General features: G+C 51.4%; 4 non-coding genes across 4 annotated transcripts; all 4 read right to left on the bottom strand.

Annotated features, from left to right (window-relative positions):
- Positions 1–1,575: 1,575 nt before the first annotated feature.
- Positions 1,576–1,739, bottom strand: LOC140455703 (U1 spliceosomal RNA). Its single transcript, XR_011952967.1, has one exon. It is a non-coding gene; the product is annotated as a U1 spliceosomal RNA (small nuclear RNA).
- Positions 1,740–5,461: 3,722 nt separating this feature from the next.
- Positions 5,462–5,625, bottom strand: LOC140455702 (U1 spliceosomal RNA). The gene has a single exon (XR_011952966.1). It is a non-coding gene; the product is annotated as a U1 spliceosomal RNA (small nuclear RNA).
- Positions 5,626–9,249: 3,624 nt separating this feature from the next.
- Positions 9,250–9,413, bottom strand: LOC140455701 (U1 spliceosomal RNA). Its single transcript, XR_011952965.1, has one exon. It is a non-coding gene; the product is annotated as a U1 spliceosomal RNA (small nuclear RNA).
- A 3,624-nt stretch (positions 9,414–13,037) lies between these two features.
- Positions 13,038–13,201, bottom strand: LOC140455700 (U1 spliceosomal RNA). The gene has a single exon (XR_011952964.1). It is a non-coding gene; the product is annotated as a U1 spliceosomal RNA (small nuclear RNA).
- Positions 13,202–14,240: the final 1,039 nt, after the last annotated feature.

Below are 14,240 nucleotides of genomic sequence, written 5' to 3'. Positions count from 1 at the left end.
CAGAAAGTTGGATTGGAGTTGATTAGAGGCCTGTATCAGGACAGAATGGCTGAGAGCTGGATGGTGGCGGATTAGAGGCCTGTGTCAGTACAGGATGGCTGAGAGCTGGATGGGGGCGGATTAGAGGATTGTATCCATACAGAATGGCTGAGAGCTGGATGGTGGTGGATTAGAGGCCTGTGTCAGTACAGGATGGCTGAGAGCTGGATGGGGGCGGATTAGAGGCCTCTGTCAGTACAGAATGGCTGAGAGCTGGATGAGGCAGGATTCAAGGCTTGGATCAGTACAGAATGGCAGAAAGTTGGAGTGGAGTTGATTAGAGGCCTGTGTCAGTACAGAATGGCTGAGAGCTGGATGAGGCAGGATTCAAGGCTTGGATCAGTACAGAATGGCAGAAAGTTGGATTGGAGTTGATTAGAGGCCTGGGTCAGTACAGAATGGCTGAGAGCTGGATAAAGGCGGATTAGAGGGCTGTGTCAGTACAGAATGGCTGAGAGCTGGATGAGTCTGCATTAGAGGCCTGAATCAGTACAGAATTGCAGAAAGTTGGATTGGAGTGGATTAGAGGCCTGTATCGGTTCAGAATGGCTGAGAGCTGGATGGGGGAGGATTAGAGGCCTGTGTCAGTACAGAATTGCAGAAAGTTGGATTGGAGTGGATTAGAGGCCTGTATCAGGACAGAATGGCTGAGAGCTGGATGGTGGCGGATTAGAGGCCTGTGTCAGTACAGGATGGCTGAGAGCTGGATGGGGGCGGATTAGAGGATTGTATCCATACAGAATGGCTGAGAGCTGGATTGGAGAGTATTAGAGGCCTGTATCAGGACAGAATGGCTGAGAGCTGGATGGGACAGGATTCGAGGCCTGGGTCAGTACAGAATGGCTGAGGCCTGTATCAGTACATAATGGCTGAGAGCTGAATTGGAGCAGACTGGAGACTTGGAGCAGAGCGAAAGCGGTAATTGGACTGGAGGTGGTTGTGGAGCTGGGGGAAGCTTGCTGTGAAGGTGATAGGTACATGCAAGTGGGTGGGGGTTGGGGAGCATTGATGGGGATAGGTCAGTGTGGAGTGTGGAGTGGATAGGTGGGAAGGAAAATGGACAGGTGGGACAAGTCAAGTGGAGGGGCGCGTCTGAGATGAGGTGGGGGTGGAAGATGAGGAAACGGCTGAAGTCAACATTGATGCTGTGTGGTTGGAGGGTCCGAAGGCGGAAGATGAGGCATTGCTCCCCCCAGGCGTGAGGTGGGCTGGATTTTGCACTTTGTCGCTCAGGGTGTTGATGCCCTTGCTTGGTAGGTTGACGAAGCAGCAAATGGTGGTCAGACTTGGAGCAGATGGTGACTGAGAGCAGTTAAGTGGGAAGGTGTTTAAGTAGCATGTAGAGAGATAACGTGAGGCAATAGAGGGAAATGGTCACATATGCAGCAGAGGTATGGGGGCCGCCTAACGGTTTTAAAGTTAGGACGGATCTTGCTTGGAGAGGGAAGTTAACGGAGCCGTGAGAAGGCAAGCTGCAGTATAACAGCACTGCCTACAGAAAAAGTGCAATTTAGATTCTGCCATTAGTTTGTATATCAGGGGAGAGCGCGAACGCAGTCCCCCACTACCACAAATTTTGCAGTCGAGTATCCCGCATTTGGGGACATCGCAGGCGTCAGCACACCCAAAGTGCAATGGGATAGCCTCATCCTGGGAGCGCCACCGCACTGATCATGTCAGCTCCCCTGCCAGGTAAGTATGCTCAGCGCTCACACTCGCTCACACCCCACAACAGCCGCTCCCTCTCACTCTCACACTCACTCACTTTTGCAACATCGGACATTCACTTACTCAACCTGCCCTGCCTGTCGATCAGCTTCATTCTTCAAATGGATCACCGAATGTCTCCAGGACTCCCGTTTTACTCAAATACCACCCACGGCTGCGCCTGCACTGCTTATCTGCATGTATCCCTTCAAAGGACGCGCCCCGCCCCTGTTTCCTTCAGGCTGCCTCCTGATTCGCGGAAAAAGAGGAAGGAAAGTTCCAACTTTCTTTTCAAACACTCGTCCGAATTTGATGTCAACGCGAATAAAAGCAACTTACAATCTTTGATTGTGAAACTGGAAGCAGTTTTTAAAACCAATTTGCCTCGACTTTCTACAATGTCTAGCTGCAGCTTTGCAAATCTCTCTTCAATCAGATTAGTGACTTCAGGTTGAAATCACATCCAAGATTAAGGGTGCCAGGGAAACATATTTTTCAACATTATGTTGGACGAGACACGAAACTGAGACCACCGCCTCGTCTGGCTGCACATTCCGAGCACTCACCACCCTCTGTGTAAAATAAACTGGCCTGTGATTAAAATGTAATCGTCCTTTTCTTCCGTGTCTGATTTACCTGCTGCTTTCCCTGGGGTAAAGGATTCCAAATTTAAAGGGCATAGGTCTCGGGTGAGAAGGGAAAGATTTCAAAGGGATCTAGGGGGCAACTATCGCACACAGAGGGGTGCTGCGTGGACGCAATGAGCTACCAGAGGAAGTGATGGAGGTTGGTACAATTACAACATGCGAAAGGCATCTGAATGGCGAAATGAATAGGAAGGGTTCAGAGGGATAAGGGCCAAGTGCTGACAAATGGGACAAGATTAAATTAGGATACCTGGATTACTGCGGAGCAGCTGTGCGGCAGAACAAAGTGGGCTGGAGACCTGGATCAGTGCAGGGCAGCTGTGAGCCAGCACACATTGGGCTGGAGGCCTATAGTGGTGTGGTGAGGCTGAGAGGCAGAACAGAGTGGGCTGGAGGCCTGGATTAGTGTGGAGCAGCTGTGAGCCAGCACACAGTCGACTGGAGGCCTAGAGTGGTGTGGTGAGGCTGAGAGGCAGAACAGAGTGGACTGGAGACCTGGATTAGTGTGGAGCAGCTGTGAGCCAGCACACAGTGTTCTGGAGGCCTAGTGTGGTGCGGAGAGGCTGAGAGGCAGAACAGAATTGGCTGGTGGCCTGGATTAGTGTGCAGCAGCTGTAAGGAAGAATAGAGTGAGCCAGAGGCCTGGATCAGTGCACAGCAGCTGAGAGCTGAAGAAGAGCCGATGGAGAGATGCAACAGCCTTGAATGGCTGAGAGCTGGATTGGAGCTGATTCAAGGCCCAGATTAGCACAGGATGACTGAGAGCTGGATTGGAGTGGATTAGAGGCCTGGATCAGTACAGGATGGCTGAGAGCTGGATGGGACAGGATTAGAGGCCTGGGTCAGTACAGAATGGCTGAGAGCTGGATGGGACAGGATTAGAGGCCTGGGTCAGTACAGAATGGCTGAGAGCTGGATAAAGGCGGATTAGAGGGCTGTGTCAGTACAGAATGGCTGAGAGCTGGATGAGTCTGCATTAGAGGCCTGAATCAGTACAGAATTGCAGAAAGTTGGATTGGAGTGGATTAGAGGCCTGTATCTGTTCAGAATGGCTGAGAGCTGGATGGGGGCGGATTAGAGGCCTGTGTCAGTACAGAATTGCAGAAAGTTGGATTGGAGTGGATTAGAGGCCTGTATCTGTTCAGAATGGCTGAGAGCTGGATGGGGGCGGATTAGAGGCCTGTGTCAGTACAGAATTGCAGAAAGTTGGATTGGAGTGGATTAGAGGCCTGTATCAGGACAGAATGGCTGAGAGCTGGATGGTGGCGGATTAGAGGCCTGTGTCAGTACAGGATGGCTGAGAGCTGGATGAGGCAGGATTCGAGGCCTGGGTCACCACAGGATGGCTGAGAGCTGGATTCGGGCAGATTCGAGGCCCGGATTAGCACAGGATGACTGAGAGCTGGATAGGGGCGGATTAGAGGCCTGCATCAGTACAGAATGGCTGAGAGCTGGATGAGGCAGGATTCATGGCTTGGATCAGTACAGAATGGCAGAAAGTTGGATTGGAGTTGATTAGAGGCCTGTATCAGGACAGAATGGCTGAGAGCTGGATGGTGGCGGATTAGAGGCCTGTGTCAGTACAGGATGGCTGAGAGCTGGATGGGGGCGGATTAGAGGATTGTATCCATACAGAATGGCTGAGAGCTGGATGGTGGTGGATTAGAGGCCTGTGTCAGTACAGGATGGCTGAGAGCTGGATGGGGGCGGATTAGAGGCCTCTGTCAGTACAGAATGGCTGAGAGCTGGATGAGGCAGGATTCAAGGCTTGGATCAGTACAGAATGGCAGAAAGTTGGAGTGGAGTTGATTAGAGGCCTGTGTCAGTACAGAATGGCTGAGAGCTGGATGAGGCAGGATTCAAGGCTTGGATCAGTACAGAATGGCAGAAAGTTGGATTGGAGTTGATTAGAGGCCTGGGTCAGTACAGAATGGCTGAGAGCTGGATAAAGGCGGATTAGAGGGCTGTGTCAGTACAGAATGGCTGAGAGCTGGATGAGTCTGCATTAGAGGCCTGAATCAGTACAGAATTGCAGAAAGTTGGATTGGAGTGGATTAGAGGCCTGTATCGGTTCAGAATGGCTGAGAGCTGGATGGGGGAGGATTAGAGGCCTGTGTCAGTACAGAATTGCAGAAAGTTGGATTGGAGTGGATTAGAGGCCTGTATCAGGACAGAATGGCTGAGAGCTGGATGGTGGCGGATTAGAGGCCTGTGTCAGTACAGGATGGCTGAGAGCTGGATGGGGGCGGATTAGAGGATTGTATCCATACAGAATGGCTGAGAGCTGGATTGGAGAGTATTAGAGGCCTGTATCAGGACAGAATGGCTGAGAGCTGGATGGGACAGGATTCGAGGCCTGGGTCAGTACAGAATGGCTGAGGCCTGTATCAGTACATAATGGCTGAGAGCTGAATTGGAGCAGACTGGAGACTTGGAGCAGAGCGAAAGCGGTAATTGGACTGGAGGTGGTTGTGGAGCTGGGGGAAGCTTGCTGTGAAGGTGATAGGTACATGCAAGTGGGTGGGGGTTGGGGAGCATTGATGGGGATAGGTCAGTGTGGAGTGTGGAGTGGATAGGTGGGAAGGAAAATGGACAGGTGGGACAAGTCAAGTGGAGGGGCGCGTCTGAGATGAGGTGGGGGTGGAAGATGAGGAAACGGCTGAAGTCAACATTGATGCTGTGTGGTTGGAGGGTCCGAAGGCGGAAGATGAGGCATTGCTCCCCCCAGGCGTGAGGTGGGCTGGATTTTGCACTTTGTCGCTCAGGGTGTTGATGCCCTTGCTTGGTAGGTTGACGAAGCAGCAAATGGTGGTCAGACTTGGAGCAGATGGTGACTGAGAGCAGTTAAGTGGGAAGGTGTTTAAGTAGCATGTAGAGAGATAACGTGAGGCAATAGAGGGAAATGGTCACATATGCAGCAGAGGTATGGGGGCCGCCTAACGGTTTTAAAGTTAGGACGGATCTTGCTTGGAGAGGGAAGTTAACGGAGCCGTGAGAAGGCAAGCTGCAGTATAACAGCACTGCCTACAGAAAAAGTGCAATTTAGATTCTGCCATTAGTTTGTATATCAGGGGAGAGCGCGAACGCAGTCCCCCACTACCACAAATTTTGCAGTCGAGTATCCCGCATTTGGGGACATCGCAGGCGTCAGCACACCCAAAGTGCAATGGGATAGCCTCATCCTGGGAGCGCCACCGCACTGATCATGTCAGCTCCCCTGCCAGGTAAGTATGCTCAGCGCTCACACTCGCTCACACCCCACAACAGCCGCTCCCTCTCACTCTCACACTCACTCACTTTTGCAACATCGGACATTCACTTACTCAACCTGCCCTGCCTGTCGATCAGCTTCATTCTTCAAATGGATCACCGAATGTCTCCAGGACTCCCGTTTTACTCAAATACCACCCACGGCTGCGCCTGCACTGCTTATCTGCATGTATCCCTTCAAAGGACGCGCCCCGCCCCTGTTTCCTTCAGGCTGCCTCCTGATTCGCGGAAAAAGAGGAAGGAAAGTTCCAACTTTCTTTTCAAACACTCGTCCGAATTTGATGTCAACGCGAATAAAAGCAACTTACAATCTTTGATTGTGAAACTGGAAGCAGTTTTTAAAACCAATTTGCCTCGACTTTCTACAATGTCTAGCTGCAGCTTTGCAAATCTCTCTTCAATCAGATTAGTGACTTCAGGTTGAAATCACATCCAAGATTAAGGGTGCCAGGGAAACATATTTTTCAACATTATGTTGGACGAGACACGAAACTGAGACCACCGCCTCGTCTGGCTGCACATTCCGAGCACTCACCACCCTCTGTGTAAAATAAACTGGCCTGTGATTAAAATGTAATCGTCCTTTTCTTCCGTGTCTGATTTACCTGCTGCTTTCCCTGGGGTAAAGGATTCCAAATTTAAAGGGCATAGGTCTCGGGTGAGAAGGGAAAGATTTCAAAGGGATCTAGGGGGCAACTATCGCACACAGAGGGGTGCTGCGTGGACGCAATGAGCTACCAGAGGAAGTGATGGAGGTTGGTACAATTACAACATGCGAAAGGCATCTGAATGGCGAAATGAATAGGAAGGGTTCAGAGGGATAAGGGCCAAGTGCTGACAAATGGGACAAGATTAAATTAGGATACCTGGATTACTGCGGAGCAGCTGTGCGGCAGAACAAAGTGGGCTGGAGACCTGGATCAGTGCAGGGCAGCTGTGAGCCAGCACACATTGGGCTGGAGGCCTATAGTGGTGTGGTGAGGCTGAGAGGCAGAACAGAGTGGGCTGGAGGCCTGGATTAGTGTGGAGCAGCTGTGAGCCAGCACACAGTCGACTGGAGGCCTAGAGTGGTGTGGTGAGGCTGAGAGGCAGAACAGAGTGGACTGGAGACCTGGATTAGTGTGGAGCAGCTGTGAGCCAGCACACAGTGTTCTGGAGGCCTAGTGTGGTGCGGAGAGGCTGAGAGGCAGAACAGAATTGGCTGGTGGCCTGGATTAGTGTGCAGCAGCTGTAAGGAAGAATAGAGTGAGCCAGAGGCCTGGATCAGTGCACAGCAGCTGAGAGCTGAAGAAGAGCCGATGGAGAGATGCAACAGCCTTGAATGGCTGAGAGCTGGATTGGAGCTGATTCAAGGCCCAGATTAGCACAGGATGACTGAGAGCTGGATTGGAGTGGATTAGAGGCCTGGATCAGTACAGGATGGCTGAGAGCTGGATGGGACAGGATTAGAGGCCTGGGTCAGTACAGAATGGCTGAGAGCTGGATGGGACAGGATTAGAGGCCTGGGTCAGTACAGAATGGCTGAGAGCTGGATAAAGGCGGATTAGAGGGCTGTGTCAGTACAGAATGGCTGAGAGCTGGATGAGTCTGCATTAGAGGCCTGAATCAGTACAGAATTGCAGAAAGTTGGATTGGAGTGGATTAGAGGCCTGTATCTGTTCAGAATGGCTGAGAGCTGGATGGGGGCGGATTAGAGGCCTGTGTCAGTACAGAATTGCAGAAAGTTGGATTGGAGTGGATTAGAGGCCTGTATCAGGACAGAATGGCTGAGAGCTGGATGGTGGCGGATTAGAGGCCTGTGTCAGTACAGGATGGCTGAGAGCTGGATGAGGCAGGATTCGAGGCCTGGGTCACCACAGGATGGCTGAGAGCTGGATTCGGGCAGATTCGAGGCCCGGATTAGCACAGGATGACTGAGAGCTGGATAGGGGCGGATTAGAGGCCTGCATCAGTACAGAATGGCTGAGAGCTGGATGAGGCAGGATTCATGGCTTGGATCAGTACAGAATGGCAGAAAGTTGGATTGGAGTTGATTAGAGGCCTGTATCAGGACAGAATGGCTGAGAGCTGGATGGTGGCGGATTAGAGGCCTGTGTCAGTACAGGATGGCTGAGAGCTGGATGGGGGCGGATTAGAGGATTGTATCCATACAGAATGGCTGAGAGCTGGATGGTGGTGGATTAGAGGCCTGTGTCAGTACAGGATGGCTGAGAGCTGGATGGGGGCGGATTAGAGGCCTCTGTCAGTACAGAATGGCTGAGAGCTGGATGAGGCAGGATTCAAGGCTTGGATCAGTACAGAATGGCAGAAAGTTGGAGTGGAGTTGATTAGAGGCCTGTGTCAGTACAGAATGGCTGAGAGCTGGATGAGGCAGGATTCAAGGCTTGGATCAGTACAGAATGGCAGAAAGTTGGATTGGAGTTGATTAGAGGCCTGGGTCAGTACAGAATGGCTGAGAGCTGGATAAAGGCGGATTAGAGGGCTGTGTCAGTACAGAATGGCTGAGAGCTGGATGAGTCTGCATTAGAGGCCTGAATCAGTACAGAATTGCAGAAAGTTGGATTGGAGTGGATTAGAGGCCTGTATCGGTTCAGAATGGCTGAGAGCTGGATGGGGGAGGATTAGAGGCCTGTGTCAGTACAGAATTGCAGAAAGTTGGATTGGAGTGGATTAGAGGCCTGTATCAGGACAGAATGGCTGAGAGCTGGATGGTGGCGGATTAGAGGCCTGTGTCAGTACAGGATGGCTGAGAGCTGGATGGGGGCGGATTAGAGGATTGTATCCATACAGAATGGCTGAGAGCTGGATTGGAGAGTATTAGAGGCCTGTATCAGGACAGAATGGCTGAGAGCTGGATGGGACAGGATTCGAGGCCTGGGTCAGTACAGAATGGCTGAGGCCTGTATCAGTACATAATGGCTGAGAGCTGAATTGGAGCAGACTGGAGACTTGGAGCAGAGCGAAAGCGGTAATTGGACTGGAGGTGGTTGTGGAGCTGGGGGAAGCTTGCTGTGAAGGTGATAGGTACATGCAAGTGGGTGGGGGTTGGGGAGCATTGATGGGGATAGGTCAGTGTGGAGTGTGGAGTGGATAGGTGGGAAGGAAAATGGACAGGTGGGACAAGTCAAGTGGAGGGGCGCGTCTGAGATGAGGTGGGGGTGGAAGATGAGGAAACGGCTGAAGTCAACATTGATGCTGTGTGGTTGGAGGGTCCGAAGGCGGAAGATGAGGCATTGCTCCCCCCAGGCGTGAGGTGGGCTGGATTTTGCACTTTGTCGCTCAGGGTGTTGATGCCCTTGCTTGGTAGGTTGACGAAGCAGCAAATGGTGGTCAGACTTGGAGCAGATGGTGACTGAGAGCAGTTAAGTGGGAAGGTGTTTAAGTAGCATGTAGAGAGATAACGTGAGGCAATAGAGGGAAATGGTCACATATGCAGCAGAGGTATGGGGGCCGCCTAACGGTTTTAAAGTTAGGACGGATCTTGCTTGGAGAGGGAAGTTAACGGAGCCGTGAGAAGGCAAGCTGCAGTATAACAGCACTGCCTACAGAAAAAGTGCAATTTAGATTCTGCCATTAGTTTGTATATCAGGGGAGAGCGCGAACGCAGTCCCCCACTACCACAAATTTTGCAGTCGAGTATCCCGCATTTGGGGACATCGCAGGCGTCAGCACACCCAAAGTGCAATGGGATAGCCTCATCCTGGGAGCGCCACCGCACTGATCATGTCAGCTCCCCTGCCAGGTAAGTATGCTCAGCGCTCACACTCGCTCACACCCCACAACAGCCGCTCCCTCTCACTCTCACACTCACTCACTTTTGCAACATCGGACATTCACTTACTCAACCTGCCCTGCCTGTCGATCAGCTTCATTCTTCAAATGGATCACCGAATGTCTCCAGGACTCCCGTTTTACTCAAATACCACCCACGGCTGCGCCTGCACTGCTTATCTGCATGTATCCCTTCAAAGGACGCGCCCCGCCCCTGTTTCCTTCAGGCTGCCTCCTGATTCGCGGAAAAAGAGGAAGGAAAGTTCCAACTTTCTTTTCAAACACTCGTCCGAATTTGATGTCAACGCGAATAAAAGCAACTTACAATCTTTGATTGTGAAACTGGAAGCAGTTTTTAAAACCAATTTGCCTCGACTTTCTACAATGTCTAGCTGCAGCTTTGCAAATCTCTCTTCAATCAGATTAGTGACTTCAGGTTGAAATCACATCCAAGATTAAGGGTGCCAGGGAAACATATTTTTCAACATTATGTTGGACGAGACACGAAACTGAGACCACCGCCTCGTCTGGCTGCACATTCCGAGCACTCACCACCCTCTGTGTAAAATAAACTGGCCTGTGATTAAAATGTAATCGTCCTTTTCTTCCGTGTCTGATTTACCTGCTGCTTTCCCTGGGGTAAAGGATTCCAAATTTAAAGGGCATAGGTCTCGGGTGAGAAGGGAAAGATTTCAAAGGGATCTAGGGGGCAACTATCGCACACAGAGGGGTGCTGCGTGGACGCAATGAGCTACCAGAGGAAGTGATGGAGGTTGGTACAATTACAACATGCGAAAGGCATCTGAATGGCGAAATGAATAGGAAGGGTTCAGAGGGATAAGGGCCAAGTGCTGACAAATGGGACAAGATTAAATTAGGATACCTGGATTACTGCGGAGCAGCTGTGCGGCAGAACAAAGTGGGCTGGAGACCTGGATCAGTGCAGGGCAGCTGTGAGCCAGCACACATTGGGCTGGAGGCCTATAGTGGTGTGGTGAGGCTGAGAGGCAGAACAGAGTGGGCTGGAGGCCTGGATTAGTGTGGAGCAGCTGTGAGCCAGCACACAGTCGACTGGAGGCCTAGAGTGGTGTGGTGAGGCTGAGAGGCAGAACAGAGTGGACTGGAGACCTGGATTAGTGTGGAGCAGCTGTGAGCCAGCACACAGTGTTCTGGAGGCCTAGTGTGGTGCGGAGAGGCTGAGAGGCAGAACAGAATTGGCTGGTGGCCTGGATTAGTGTGCAGCAGCTGTAAGGAAGAATAGAGTGAGCCAGAGGCCTGGATCAGTGCACAGCAGCTGAGAGCTGAAGAAGAGCCGATGGAGAGATGCAACAGCCTTGAATGGCTGAGAGCTGGATTGGAGCTGATTCAAGGCCCAGATTAGCACAGGATGACTGAGAGCTGGATTGGAGTGGATTAGAGGCCTGGATCAGTACAGGATGGCTGAGAGCTGGATGGGACAGGATTAGAGGCCTGGGTCAGTACAGAATGGCTGAGAGCTGGATGGGACAGGATTAGAGGCCTGGGTCAGTACAGAATGGCTGAGAGCTGGATAAAGGCGGATTAGAGGGCTGTGTCAGTACAGAATGGCTGAGAGCTGGATGAGTCTGCATTAGAGGCCTGAATCAGTACAGAATTGCAGAAAGTTGGATTGGAGTGGATTAGAGGCCTGTATCTGTTCAGAATGGCTGAGAGCTGGATGGGGGCGGATTAGAGGCCTGTGTCAGTACAGAATTGCAGAAAGTTGGATTGGAGTGGATTAGAGGCCTGTATCAGGACAGAATGGCTGAGAGCTGGATGGTGGCGGATTAGAGGCCTGTGTCAGTACAGGATGGCTGAGAGCTGGATGAGGCAGGATTCGAGGCCTGGGTCACCACAGGATGGCTGAGAGCTGGATTCGGGCAGATTCGAGGCCCGGATTAGCACAGGATGACTGAGAGCTGGATAGGGGCGGATTAGAGGCCTGCATCAGTACAGAATGGCTGAGAGCTGGATGAGGCAGGATTCATGGCTTGGATCAGTACAGAATGGCAGAAAGTTGGATTGGAGTTGATTAGAGGCCTGTATCAGGACAGAATGGCTGAGAGCTGGATGGTGGCGGATTAGAGGCCTGTGTCAGTACAGGATGGCTGAGAGCTGGATGGGGGCGGATTAGAGGATTGTATCCATACAGAATGGCTGAGAGCTGGATGGTGGTGGATTAGAGGCCTGTGTCAGTACAGGATGGCTGAGAGCTGGATGGGGGCGGATTAGAGGCCTCTGTCAGTACAGAATGGCTGAGAGCTGGATGAGGCAGGATTCAAGGCTTGGATCAGTACAGAATGGCAGAAAGTTGGAGTGGAGTTGATTAGAGGCCTGTGTCAGTACAGAATGGCTGAGAGCTGGATGAGGCAGGATTCAAGGCTTGGATCAGTACAGAATGGCAGAAAGTTGGATTGGAGTTGATTAGAGGCCTGGGTCAGTACAGAATGGCTGAGAGCTGGATAAAGGCGGATTAGAGGGCTGTGTCAGTACAGAATGGCTGAGAGCTGGATGAGTCTGCATTAGAGGCCTGAATCAGTACAGAATTGCAGAAAGTTGGATTGGAGTGGATTAGAGGCCTGTATCGGTTCAGAATGGCTGAGAGCTGGATGGGGGAGGATTAGAGGCCTGTGTCAGTACAGAATTGCAGAAAGTTGGATTGGAGTGGATTAGAGGCCTGTATCAGGACAGAATGGCTGAGAGCTGGATGGTGGCGGATTAGAGGCCTGTGTCAGTACAGGATGGCTGAGAGCTGGATGGGGGCGGATTAGAGGATTGTATCCATACAGAATGGCTGAGAGCTGGATTGGAGAGTATTAGAGGCCTGTATCAGGACAGAATGGCTGAGAGCTGGATGGGACAGGATTCGAGGCCTGGGTCAGTACAGAATGGCTGAGGCCTGTATCAGTACATAATGGCTGAGAGCTGAATTGGAGCAGACTGGAGACTTGGAGCAGAGCGAAAGCGGTAATTGGACTGGAGGTGGTTGTGGAGCTGGGGGAAGCTTGCTGTGAAGGTGATAGGTACATGCAAGTGGGTGGGGGTTGGGGAGCATTGATGGGGATAGGTCAGTGTGGAGTGTGGAGTGGATAGGTGGGAAGGAAAATGGACAGGTGGGACAAGTCAAGTGGAGGGGCGCGTCTGAGATGAGGTGGGGGTGGAAGATGAGGAAACGGCTGAAGTCAACATTGATGCTGTGTGGTTGGAGGGTCCGAAGGCGGAAGATGAGGCATTGCTCCCCCCAGGCGTGAGGTGGGCTGGATTTTGCACTTTGTCGCTCAGGGTGTTGATGCCCTTGCTTGGTAGGTTGACGAAGCAGCAAATGGTGGTCAGACTTGGAGCAGATGGTGACTGAGAGCAGTTAAGTGGGAAGGTGTTTAAGTAGCATGTAGAGAGATAACGTGAGGCAATAGAGGGAAATGGTCACATATGCAGCAGAGGTATGGGGGCCGCCTAACGGTTTTAAAGTTAGGACGGATCTTGCTTGGAGAGGGAAGTTAACGGAGCCGTGAGAAGGCAAGCTGCAGTATAACAGCACTGCCTACAGAAAAAGTGCAATTTAGATTCTGCCATTAGTTTGTATATCAGGGGAGAGCGCGAACGCAGTCCCCCACTACCACAAATTTTGCAGTCGAGTATCCCGCATTTGGGGACATCGCAGGCGTCAGCACACCCAAAGTGCAATGGGATAGCCTCATCCTGGGAGCGCCACCGCACTGATCATGTCAGCTCCCCTGCCAGGTAAGTATGCTCAGCGCTCACACTCGCTCACACCCCACAACAGCCGCTCCCTCTCACTCTCACACTCACTCACTTTTGCAACATCGGACATTCACTTACTCAACCTGCCCTGCCTGTCGATCAGCTTCATTCTTCAAATGGATCACCGAATGTCTCCAGGACTCCCGTTTTACTCAAATACCACCCACGGCTGCGCCTGCACTGCTTATCTGCATGTATCCCTTCAAAGGACGCGCCCCGCCCCTGTTTCCTTCAGGCTGCCTCCTGATTCGCGGAAAAAGAGGAAGGAAAGTTCCAACTTTCTTTTCAAACACTCGTCCGAATTTGATGTCAACGCGAATAAAAGCAACTTACAATCTTTGATTGTGAAACTGGAAGCAGTTTTTAAAACCAATTTGCCTCGACTTTCTACAATGTCTAGCTGCAGCTTTGCAAATCTCTCTTCAATCAGATTAGTGACTTCAGGTTGAAATCACATCCAAGATTAAGGGTGCCAGGGAAACATATTTTTCAACATTATGTTGGACGAGACACGAAACTGAGACCACCGCCTCGTCTGGCTGCACATTCCGAGCACTCACCACCCTCTGTGTAAAATAAACTGGCCTGTGATTAAAATGTAATCGTCCTTTTCTTCCGTGTCTGATTTACCTGCTGCTTTCCCTGGGGTAAAGGATTCCAAATTTAAAGGGCATAGGTCTCGGGTGAGAAGGGAAAGATTTCAAAGGGATCTAGGGGGCAACTATCGCACACAGAGGGGTGCTGCGTGGACGCAATGAGCTACCAGAGGAAGTGATGGAGGTTGGTACAATTACAACATGCGAAAGGCATCTGAATGGCGAAATGAATAGGAAGGGTTCAGAGGGATAAGGGCCAAGTGCTGACAAATGGGACAAGATTAAATTAGGATACCTGGATTACTGCGGAGCAGCTGTGCGGCAGAACAAAGTGGGCTGGAGACCTGGATCAGTGCAGGGCAGCTGTGAGCCAGCACACATTGGGCTGGAGGCCTATAGTGGTGTGGTGAGGCTGAGAGGCAGAACAGAG

This window comes from Chiloscyllium punctatum, chromosome 30 (assembly GCF_047496795.1).
Source record: "Chiloscyllium punctatum isolate Juve2018m chromosome 30, sChiPun1.3, whole genome shotgun sequence".
In the NCBI taxonomy this organism is placed as follows: Eukaryota; Metazoa; Chordata; class Chondrichthyes; order Orectolobiformes; family Hemiscylliidae; genus Chiloscyllium; species Chiloscyllium punctatum.
This window is presented reverse-complemented; position numbering and strand designations above follow the sequence as displayed.